This window comes from Lissotriton vulgaris, chromosome 3_1 (genome assembly GCF_964263255.1).
Source record: "Lissotriton vulgaris chromosome 3_1, aLisVul1.2, whole genome shotgun sequence".
Classification (NCBI taxonomy): Eukaryota; Metazoa; Chordata; class Amphibia; order Caudata; family Salamandridae; genus Lissotriton; species Lissotriton vulgaris.
In genome coordinates, this window is record NC_141689.1 from 43,598,192 (window position 1) to 43,610,458 (window position 12,267).

General features: G+C 50.0%; 1 protein-coding gene across 1 annotated transcript in view; it reads left to right on the plus strand.

Moving 5' to 3' along the window:
• The first annotated feature begins 571 nt into the window (after window positions 1-571).
• Window positions 572-12,267, plus strand: part of LOC147725901 (uncharacterized) — a 290,139-nt gene continuing 278,443 nt past the window's right edge. Inside the window, exon 1 of the mRNA XM_086960041.1 lies at window positions 572-652. The gene's annotated coding sequence lies outside the window, so the exon portion shown is untranslated. The remainder of the gene's footprint in view (window positions 653-12,267) is intronic.

Here is a 12,267-nt window from a genome sequence, read left to right on the forward strand (position 1 = left end):
CCCCAGCTCAACCGCACAGGAGCAAGCAGTAATTTGTCAGAAGAACCGCCGGGCATAAACCTGTCTTGGAACACGCAGCAATGTTAGGAGGCAGAAACAAACTTTGAAGGCAAAAGAGGGTAACACTCCCCTCCCCCCCCCCCCCCCCCCCCACGCCCCCCTCTCCCCGGCTAGGGCGGTGTGGACACAGCTTGAGCGATGTAATGTTATCTATGAGTCTATAGGGGGGGGACGGGGGTGATGGGGGCACAAGGGAGGCCGCCAGGGGCGAGGCCCGGGGGTGGGGGGAGGGTGCAGGGGGGGGGGGGAGGCTGTTTGAGCTCTGGTGGCGACAGGTGTGTTCACGTCAGTGGGCTGCCTTCAGAGGCATGAGGAAGTGTCACCTCTCCTCCTTATAAGAGCTGCGCCCAGCCTCTCTGTGCCACTGGAGCATGCAGCTGCCTCCCTCCGAGGCTAGGGTCATAGAGCACCTAGGGTCCTCTCTGCCTCCTCTGAACACCTCTCTGCCTCCCTCTGAGGCTAGGGTCATAGGGCACCTCTCTTCCTCCCTCTGAGGCTAGGGTGCTTGGCTACTTCTCTGCCTCCCTCTGAGACCGGAAGACGTCCTCTGGAGAGTCCATAAGTAACCTGCGAGAACAGCACACCCTCGCACGTGAGTACCAAGACAGCTGTTCTATGCACATGTGTAAAACAGCATCTTTTTAACTTTGGGTCACTTTCTTCAATCCATATAACTACCAATGTTGTTTTAGTAATCACTCCCACTCCTTGACACGCGGCGCAATCCTGGGGGTTCCTGGCATTTATTGTACAAGCTGATCCCGGAGGGGCACTTTATGGAGAGTTCAAGATTTGACTTCTCCAATTTAGTTCCTGAAGAGAGCAGCTAGCCTGTTTAGCGAAAACAAGTGAGCATTGGCAAAGCCAATAGTTTGTTTGAAAATGCTCCTTTAATAAATGTGACATATATGTGAGTGTGCGTGTTTGTGCGTGTGTGGGTATTTGTTTGTGAGGGTGTGTGTGTGACTAAACGTGTGTGAATGTGTGTATGCGTGTTTGTGTGTGCATGTGAGCACGTGTGTGCATGTGTCAGAGTGTATGCACCTGTGTGTTTGTGTGTCTGGTTGCATGTGTGTGTGCGTGTGTGTGAATGCGTGCATGCATGCCTGTGTGTGCACTTGAGCGCGCGTGTCCATGTGTCTGAGTGTATGCACCTGTGCGTGTCTTGTTGGATATGTGTGCTAGTGTGTGAATGTGTTCATGCATGCCTGTGTGTGCATGTGAGCGTGTGTGTGCAAGCATCTGAGTTTATGCATTTGTGTGTGGGTGTGTCTGGTTGAATGTGTGTGTGAATGTGTGCATGCATGCCTGTGTGTGAATGTGAGCCCGTGTGTGCATGCGTATGAGTGTATGGACCTGTGTGTGTGTGTCTGTCTGTCTGTGCATGTGTGTGCTGTGTGTGCATGCCTGCCTGTGTGTGCATGTGAGCGTGTGTTTGCATGCGTCTGATTGTATGCACATGTGTGTTTGTGTGTCTGGTTGCATGTGTGTGTGCGTGTGTGTGAATGCGTGCATGCGTGCCTGTGTGTGCACGTGAGCGCGTGTGTGTGTGCGTCTGAGTGTCTGCTTCTGTGCGTGTCTGGTTGGATATGTGTGCTAGTGTGTGAATGTGTGCATGCATGCCTGTGTGTGCATGTGAGCGCGTGTGTGCAAGCATCTGAGTTTATGCATATGTGTGTGGGTGTGTCTGGTTGAACGTTTGTGTGAATGTGTGCATGCATGCATGTGTGTGCATGTGAGCCCGTGTGTGCATGCGTATGAGTGTATGCACCTGTGTGTGTGTGTGTGTCTGTCTGTGCATGTGTGTGCTGTGTGTGCATGCCTGCCTGTGAGTGCATGTGGGCATGTGTGTGCATGCGGCTGAGTGTGTGTGCATGTGCGAGAGTGTGTGTGCATGTACGCGTATGTTTGAATGTGTGCCTGTGTATGCATGTGAGCGTGTGTGTGCATGCGTCTGAGTGTATGCACCTGTGCGTGTGTGTGCATGTGCGTGTGTGAGAGTGTGTGCATGTATGCGCATGTTTGAATGTGTGCCTGTGTGTGCATGTGAGCGTGTGTGTGCAAGCATCTGAGTTTATGCATATGTGTGTGGGTGTGTCTGGTTGAACGTGTGTGTGAATGTGTGCATGCATGCCTGTGTGTGCATGTGAGCCAGTGTGTGCATGCGTATGAGTGTATGCGCCTGTGTGTGTGTGTGTCTGTCTGTGCATGTGTGTGCTGTGTGTGCATGCCTGCCTGTGTGTGCAAGTGAGCATGTGTGTGCATGCGTCTGAGTGTGTGTGCATGTGCGTGTGTGTGCATGTGTGAGAGTGTGTGTGCATGTATGCGCATGTTTGAATGTGTGCCTGTGTGTGCATGTGAGCGTGTGTGCATGCATCTGAGTGTATGCACCTGTGCGTGTGTGTGCATGTGCGTGTGTGAGTGTGTGCATGTATGCGCATGTTTGAATGTGTGCCTGTGTGTGCATGCGAGCACGTGTGTGCATTCGTATGAGTGTATGCACCAGTGCGTGGGAGAGTCTGGTTGCTTTTGTTCTTTGAGTGGATCAATGTGAGAATGTGTCATGGATGAATGAGTGTCTGGATGGAAGAAAGAGTGAGTGAGGGAGTGCATTGATAATGTATGAGTAAGTGCGTCGATGAATGCAGAGATGTTACATCACAATTACAGGACAAGGCCTCATTCGGTCATTCTACTGTTATTAAAAACATTTTACCGTCAGTTTGAAAGTACAAGTGTTACAACACTAGCGCCTGGATACCCTCACTGGTGAGTAGTGCGCTTTACAAATCCAGAATATTTGATTGATTGACAGCAGCTGTGGGTGCCTTGTGACAAGTAGAGATGAGCAACATTTTTTTTTAATTTGTGGTGAGCAAATTCCCTCATTTTAGTATCCACCTGCCCCAGGTTTCATAAGGGATGAATGTGGAGAGAGCTAGAACTGACAGCCACGCTCACCCCATGCTAAGAACCTCGGGGTCAACACCACAAGCACGCTGGACTACGGGAGCCCCCTCCATGCACCCGAAGGAGCCCCGCTGGCCCCGATACACAAACAAACACAACGCAGGCTCCTCGCCCAGCTTTCAAGGCGCTACATAACAGTGGCCAGCTGATTAGCTATTCCGATAAGCTCATTACTATGGCTCTTTTGACGATGTACTTCAAAGCAAGGTGTGTATGGCGCCTGCCTCCCAGGACGACCCCACAGGCTAGTACCCTGAATCAGTAACCCTCAGACTATGTTCAGATGTGACTCGTTTCTGTGTAAGCCTCACTGCGTGGCCAGGGTTGCACAACCAATTATTATCTTACTAAGTACATATTAATGCATGCTTGGTGGTGGCAATGAATACGGAGGCCCGCACTCCCTGCGTCACACACCCTAGTGCGCAGTGCTTGTGCACACCAGCTTCAATCAGCGGCCTCAACTCTCTGTGTCAGACACACTAGTGCACAGTGCTTGTGCACACCAGCTTCCTGCAGGTGCCTGCACTCCCTGCGTCAGACACTTGTGCACAGTGCTTGCTCACACCAGCTTCCTGCAGAGGCCTGCACTATCTGCGTCAGACACACTAGTGCGCAGTGCTTGCTCACATCAGCTTCCTGCAGAGGCCTTCACTCCCTGCGTCACACACACTAGTGCGCAGTGGTTCTACACACCAGCTTCCTGCAGCGGCCTGCACTCCCTGCGTCAGACACACTGGTGCGCAGTGCTTGTACACATCAGTTTCCTGCAGAGGCCTGCACTCCCTGCGTCACACACACTAGTGCGCAGTGCTTGTGCACGTCAACTTCAATCAGCTGCCTTAACTCTCTGTGTCAGACACACTTGTGCGCAGTGCTTGTGCACACCAGCTTCCTGCAGAGGCCCACACTCCCTGCGTTAGACACACTTGTGTGCAGTGCTTGTGCACACCAGCTTCCTGCAGTGGCCTGCACTCCCTGCGTCAGACACACACTGGTGCACAGTGCTTGCGCACATCAGCTTCCTACAGAGGCCTGCACTCCCTGCATCAGACACACTCGTGCACAGGGCTTGTACACATCAGTTTCTTGCAGAGGTCTGCACTCCCTGCGTCAGACACTTGTGCACAGTGCTTGCTCACACCAGCTTCCGGCAGAGGCCTGCCCTCCCTGCATCAGACACACTAGTGCGCAGTGCTTGTACACACCAGTTTCCTGCAGAGGCCTGCACTCCCTGCGTCAGACACACTGGTGCGCAGTGCCTGTGCACATCAGCTTCCTGCAGAGGCCTGCACTCCCTGCATCAGACACACTAGTGCGCAGTGCTTGTACACATCAGTTTCCTGCAGAGGCCTGCACTCCCTGCGTCAGACACACTGGTGCACAGTGCTTGTGCACATCAGCTTCCTGCATAGGCCTGCACTCCCTGCATCAGACACACTAGTACGCAGTGCTTGTGCACATCAGCTTCCTGCAGAGGCCTGCACTCCCTGCATCAGACACACTGGTGCGCAGGGCTTGTACACATCAGTTTCCTGCAGAGGCCTGCACTCCCTGCGTCAGACACTTGTGCACAGTGCTTGTGCACACCAGATTCCTGTAGAGGCCTGCACTCCCTGCATCAGACACACTAGTGCGCAGTGCTTGTACACATCAGCTTCCTGCAGAGGCCTGCAATCCCTGCGTCAGACACACTGGTGCGCAGTGCTTGTACATATCAGTTTCCTGCAGAGGCCTGCACTCCCTGCGTCAGACACACTGGTGTGCAGTGCTTGTGCACATCAGTTTCCTGCAGGGGCCTGCACTCCCTGCGTCAGACACACTGGTGCCCAGTGCTAGTGCATATCAGTTTTCTGCAGAGGCCTGCACTCCCTGCGTCAGACACACTAGTGCACAGTGCTTGTGCACATCAGTTTCCTGCAGAGGCCTGCACTCTCTGCGTCAGACACACTAGTGCACATTGCTTGTGCACACCAGATTCCAATAAAGGCCTGCACTCCCTGCATCAGACACACTGGTGCGCAGTGCTTGTGCACATCAGCTTCCTACAGAGGCCTGCACTCCCTGCCAGTCACACTGGTGCGCATTTTTTGTGCACACCAGATTCCTTAGACGTGCTGTTACCAGGGTCGGACTGGCCTATGGGGCAGTCAGGCAGTACCCGCTGGACCGATCTGACAGGTCTGTGTGTGCTCCTGGGCATGTTTTATGGTCTGCTAGGGCACTGGTTTTAGTGAGTTTCCTGATATTCACACAAACACGTATATAGCCTTTCTTTACAAGTACAACACTGCACCAGTTTGTAAGGTGGTGTTAGCTCTCCAACTCACTAAGGGGGTCACTTTTATATCCCAGTCGGACCACGGTTTTGCCCGATGTAAAGGATGGACTGGAAATGGTTCCCGCGTCTGGAACTTGAATGGTGCCTGACAGACTCCGAGCCGCACCCCCCTCTGTTCTTTGAGCACAACATGTTGTGGTCCTTTTGATGCCAATCTGTCATTGCAGGACCCTGGGCCCGATGTAGGTAATTATTATTTACCGATTCGTAAATACCGAATTTTACCGATTCGGTATTTACAAATCGGTAAATGCTATGTAGGTATTTTTACCGAATCAATTACCGAATCTGGAAAAATTCGGTAATTACCGAATCGGTATTTACCGATTCGGTAATTGCCATTGATTCCTATGGGCCTTGAGGCCCATAGGAACCTCTGGCAATTACCCAATCGGTAAATACCGATTTGGTAAAATTACCAAATTGACAAGGGGGACAGGGTGTCACTTTGACACCCTATTGCACCCCGGATTCAGGCTTGTGTGCCATGTGAAACACATACATGCCCTTAGGGCATGTCTGTGTGCCACATGGCACAGGTGTACATGCACAGATGTGCATGTACACAGGAATTCGGTTATTTACCGTGCAATAGTATTACATGGTAAATAACGAATACTTAGGGGCCTTTGGCACTGTTTGCAGAGCCACCTACATATAGATTTACTGATTCAGTAAATTTACCGATTCTGTCAAATTTAGGCCCCCTACATCTCAATCACCAAATACCGGTCGGTAACGGCCGAAATCGGCCGTTACCGACCGGTATTTGGTGACCTACATCTGGCCCCCTGTCTCTAAAGCTGCCGTCCATGCTTCCTTCTTTCGAAAATGTTAAAGAAAGCCCCCTCTCATCCCCGGAGACCGTGGGAGGTCCTCATCCCAGGTGTGTGTCTCTTCTGCCCGGATTGGACTCCTACAGTGTGGTGTCACTCGCCGTCCATGGGGTCGTAGGAGACACCACCCCACCCCTCTCAACACCTGTAGGGATTACATTGGCGCCAGACACAAGAGCTGTATTCTACAGCTCTCTGCTTCTGTGACCGGGCCCTTCGGACCCGTGTTTATAATAATTCTGGGGCTTATTGACAGGCCCTTTGCTCCACCCATACTTCACTATTCCCATGTTAAAAATGACGCACAATTGGGGGAAGAGGCTTGTAAATAAGCCCCTCTGTTTGCAGAGATATTGCTCTCGCACGCTCTGATCCGCGGTTTGGGTTCACGTGTGAGGAAAACTTTGGGGAAAGTTTGATTTCCTTAAGACTCCTCCATGGAACAGTTTTCCGCCATTTATGCGCTCCACTCCGTCATAGTTGTTGCTAAAGATTCTCTATTCTCTTCCCACTTTTAGTTCCTTTGCTAAAGGCCTGCTTGTGAACACAGCGCCAGGACACCCTGACTGGTGCAGCAGCGCTATACAAGTACGCAGTTAATCAGTCAATGTTGTAGCTGTCCCATTAGATTCCCAGCAGGCTCAGTGAGAAGCTAGCAGCACATCTGACCAGGCTGGCAGATGGACTTGAGCGCCAGTGCTTCTCTGCTGAGCCTTGGAGCAGGAGAAGGACGGCTTCAGATACCCAGGGCGGATTTACAAGGATGTGCCGCAGGGCCTCACCGCAAGCCCTTTGGCTGCGCCACGCTGCGGCACTTCCAAAAGCACAGGAATACAACATATTTACAATAATATGTCGCATTCCTGTGCTCTCTTCTGCGTTGGCGTACAAACAGCTGCCATGCGCCGGCACCCTTGCACCATGGTGCAAAGATGCCTGCGGCATGGGAGAATGCGTTTGTGCCGGAAGGAGCACCTTCCTGCATACAGACAATCACTGCAGGCATTTTCCTCTTTCAATGCATCTGTAGAATGCAGCACGCATTTAAAGAGGAAAAAACGAGGAGGAATTAAAACAGTTTTCATCATTGCGCCTTGCTAGCGTGGAGTAGCATTCACACATATTTCCAGATTAACGGTTCCTTGTAAATCTGGAAATGTGTCTTGTTCCATGGGTGTTGCGTGAAAATACCCACAGCAACACCCATGGAACACCCCTTTCACGCGAAGTGCTGTGTGTAAAGGGGCCATATTTACAAGGACAGAAAAAGTCATACAGGGCAGCTATTCCTGTCCTTGTAAATATCGAGTAGTAACATGTGCCACTGGTACGTCACAAAAAGTGATGTACTGGTGGCGCAGGGGGCTTGTAAATCTGACCCCCAATCCTACAGAGCTTGGAACAAAAGCCCAGATACCCTCCATTTTGAAGTGTCTGTGCACCAGAAACTTGTTTAACTCTTAAGTTTATAACTGGCCTTCTGTACTAGGAAAGGGGCATACATACTTTGTTCTCCTTTTATTTCCACAATTGACCTTTTCTGCAACATACTCTCTATTTCTTTCTCAAACATCTTTTGTTGGTCTGAGTTCAATACCAATTCTCTTGGTTGTATGTATTGAAAAGGAACCTTTGTAAAAGAAGAGGGAGGTATAGATTGAGTAGAGGTCGAGGGCAAGCATCCAGTTTGGGACAAGGTGAGTACGAGAACAATTACTGGTTTTACTCAGATGAAGGTGTGAGGAAGATTAGGATTGTTCCAAGGTGGGGGGGGGGGGCGTGGCAATAAGATGGCCAATTAGTAGCTTTCCTTGCCAGCTCTGCTGACTCGTACAGACAGTCTACTTTTATCTATTCCTTGTCGCACAATCGGACCAATTAACTCCAGGGCAGGGTGAATGCCCCGGTTACTTACCGGTAATCTTCTTTACTCCAAGTCCTAGTCTTCCTCGCCACAGTAATTAACAGTGAGCATTATGCTCCTACAGAAACTCCAAGTAAATGCTACATACTAGTCTCCCTATCCCTCCAATATGGCCCCCAGTGGCATCCAACACCAGTTTGGAGCGCCATTCCGCGTCAATCCGTCGCACAGCATCAATGCCTTCTGGCACATAGTCCATCAAGTATACCATAATATATTCCATCTTAACATGCTTCTCAGTTCATCCATTATTAATCTTTTCACGTTTTTCCATTTTCCTCAATCGGAGTGTTCATGCCATTTTATCCAGGTTTCTAGTGTTCCCACCGTGTCCATCCGGACCTCTCAGAGAAAACACGACTAGAGCATTTTACATTCAGGACAGTGTTTATTTTGTAAAAACCCAATGCATTTCATGCATGATTGCACTTCTTCAGGGGTCACTATAAATGCAAAAAACAGTACACAGAAATCAGTTTGTTATCTTTACACCAGTGCACAGAAATTACCTACTTGTTACACAGAGCTATTCTTAGCACTCTACCCAATATCCAGTACTTTCCTATCAACTCACAGACTACTAATTAACTACCCTTGCTGCCTTCTACTAATGTGCCTAATTCTGGGATTGTATACCACGTTTTCTCATCGGTATCATTATCGTAGCATAATCGGTGTGAACTAACGCCTAACGTTTCCCTCTTCCCTGCATGCTTAGATGACTTATTTTCGGCTTCTCGTGCTGAAGAACTAATTAATAAACGCTTTGGATGCTGATTATTTATATCACGAGTGCCCAACCCTGGGACTGAGTTGCTATGTATGTATGCTATAATCATAAGCTGTTTTCACGTACCTGAGCTGAACGCATATAAAAAAGCACCTTCCATGTCGCTTACGGCTAAATCTTTTAACGTTCGTTCCCCCAAGGCTGATCTGCCTTAAAACCTTCCCTGTTAGCCCGCCCAATTCACATATCAGTTAAAAATCTCGCGCTCTTCCTGGGTTTCAAATGCTAACTCCCTTTACAATTGTACTTGTATACTACATTTCCCACAGTTCCTCATAACACATATACTTGCACTCTGTAAACACTGTGTCCACGAATTTATGCATATAATTTAAAGTGTCCTCTTTTTAACTAATATTCTCTGTCCTTCCTGAATACACGATGTTATTTCCGAATAAGTAAATTACTATGATCATAAAGAGTCTTTGATTTAATCTTAATCTTGTGGGTGCAATCCCGTGTAGGACATTCATTGTGAGTCAACATTCGAGGGGAACGGGTGCACTCCTCTGTTTCGCATTATCCACAAGGAACCTTTGTAAAAGAAGAGGGAGGTATAGATTGAGTAGAGGTCGAGGGCAAGCATCCAGTTTGGGACAAGGTGAGTACGAGAACAGTTACTGGTTTTACTCCGATGAAGGTGTGAGGAAGATTAGGATTGTTCCAAGGTGGGGGGGGGGGGGGCGTGGCAATAGGATGGCCAATTAGTAGCTTTACTTGCCAGCTCTGCCGACTCGTACAGACAGTCTACTTTTATCTATTCCTTGTCGCACGATCTGACCAAATAACTCCAGGGCAGGGTGAATGCCCCGGTTACTTACCGGTAATCTTCATTACTCCGAGTCCTAGTCTTCCTCGCCACAGTAATTAACAGTGAGCATTATGCTCCTACAGAAACTCCAAGTAAATGCTACATACTAGTCTCCCTATCCCTCCAATATGGCCCCCAGTGGCATCCACCAATCAGATAAAAGGACACAAAAGTTCCAACACGACCTGAAAAACAAAGCCGTAGACATGAAGCCACTAAGAGGGGCGGGAGGGAAGGGAAACTATACTGTGGCGAGGAAGACTAGGACTCGGAATAATGAAGATTACCGGTAAGTAACTGGGGCATTACCTCCGCGTCCGTCTTCCTCGCCACAGTAATTAACATTGAGCCGATACCAAAGCAAGAACAGCTTCATGTAAGGAACACAACCCACACAAGTAATGCATTAGAAAAACACATACTAGAATGACAACAATGGAAAGAGACACACATCTCACGAAGTCACAGAACCGAGGACTGAAGAAGCAAAGGCCATGGAGCCCCACCCCCAAACAAAAGCCGGTAATGAGACTCGAAGGGACGAGGCGAAGACCAAGCGTCCGCCTTGCACACATCCTCAACTAGAAACACCTCTAAAGGCGGTCCAAGAAACAGCAACAGATCCAGCACACGCCCCTGAACCGGATGAGAGGGAACCACAGAGAGAGTATCACACGCCAAAAGAATAGTCTCCCTAATCTACCGACAGGGAGTGGAAAGAGATGGCCCCCGTCCCTGGTTAGCCAGCCCAAAAGACACAAACAAGTTGCCCACCTTACAAAAGGAAGAGGTGCGGGCCAAATAAACGACCAATGAGTGCCAAATATCCAAAAGATGCAACAGTGATTCCTCCGGGGACGAAGGAATTGGAAAGAACACAGGGAGGACAACCTCAGCAGAATGATGAAAGAACAATGCCACCTTAGGGACAAAGTAGGATGAGCATGTAAAACCACCCTATCATCTAGAATCCGCAAAACAGGAGCAGATCGTAGAAAGGCACACAACTCCCCAACACGCCTGGCAGAATCAATGGCAACCAGAAACACCACTTTGAGAGTCAATATTCCAACTCCACCGACCCCAAAGGCTTAAAAGGAACTGACTGTAATGCCCTCAACACCAATGGAAGGTCCCACGGGGGAGGAGAAGCAATGGGCGAGGACGCAGAAGGGCAAGAGGCCGAAAAAGACGAGCCACCAAGGGCTCCAGACACAAAAGGGAGCCCATGAAAATCCCGAAAGGCAGCCCACTGTGCACGGAGGGTAGAAAGGGCCAAATCCCAAATCAAAACCCTTCCCAAACAAAATCCAGCACACAAGCAGGATCCAAAGAGACAACCGACCAACCATGGTGAAGAAACCGAGCAGCAAAGCAGTCCCAATGGACAGCGTACGAAACGAAAGCCGAGGGACGCCTGGACCGCTGAAGAAGACCAGCAACCTCCACAGAACAACCACCATGAATCTGGGATTCCCTCTCAAGAGTCAAGCCTGCAGACTCATGGAACAGAACACCGGAAGAGGAACCAGAGGGCCCATCAAGGTGGAGAACCGAACGGTAACAACCAACCCGGACGTACCGCCTACTCAAGTAGAGGAAACCACTGGTGGCGGCACCAACCCAGGACCACCAGAAGAACCAACACCCTCACCCTCCTGAGCAACTGCCACACAGCCAGAATCAGGAGAACCAGAGAAAAGCCTACAACAGGCTCCACGGCCACATGAAGGACAGAGCATCAACCGCCCATGCAGCTGGACAAGGTATAAACATGCAGAAACAACGGACCATGGCAATGTCCATAGACTCAAACAAGTCCACCATCGGACAGCCAAACATCCACTGCAAAGTCCGGAACAGCAATCGGGTCAGAGACAAAGATCTCATGGAGGGAAAGACCCTGCCCAGACAGCCAGCAACAACATACCCCTGACCCGGGAGAATAATTGTTGACAGAGACGCCAAGCTCGACTCAGTCGAAGAACAATACAGGCGAACGAGGCAACAGAGGGAACAAATAATGTAATCCCACGAAGATTGATGTAAGATATGACCACCAGGTTGTCCGTCCGGACCATAACATGGAGACCCCCCAGCAAGGCAGAGAAATCAACCCAACAGCCTTCAGTACCCGGTAATCAGAGGAACAAGACATCAGAGACGGCAACCACTCGCCCTGCACAGAAGAACTACCAGAGTAGCACCCTTGTCCAACCGGCTGGCATAAGCAGTGATCACACGAGAGGTAACAACCAGAAACGGAGGACCCCAGGATAGAAGACAGACGTCCAGGGACCAACCCAGAACAATCCACACCTGGGCTGACACAGGAACCCCCTGATCAAAACCAACCACAGGGGAGTGAATGAGACAAAACATGGATCACCAAAGGAGACAAATGGAGACGAGCCCAAGGAACCATCAAAAGGAGGATGACAACAGATCCTGGACTCCCAACCAAAATCACATAGGAGGGCGAGACCCCGCCTACAGTGACCGGATCAACGACGCCAGAAACAATGTTGTATGTGA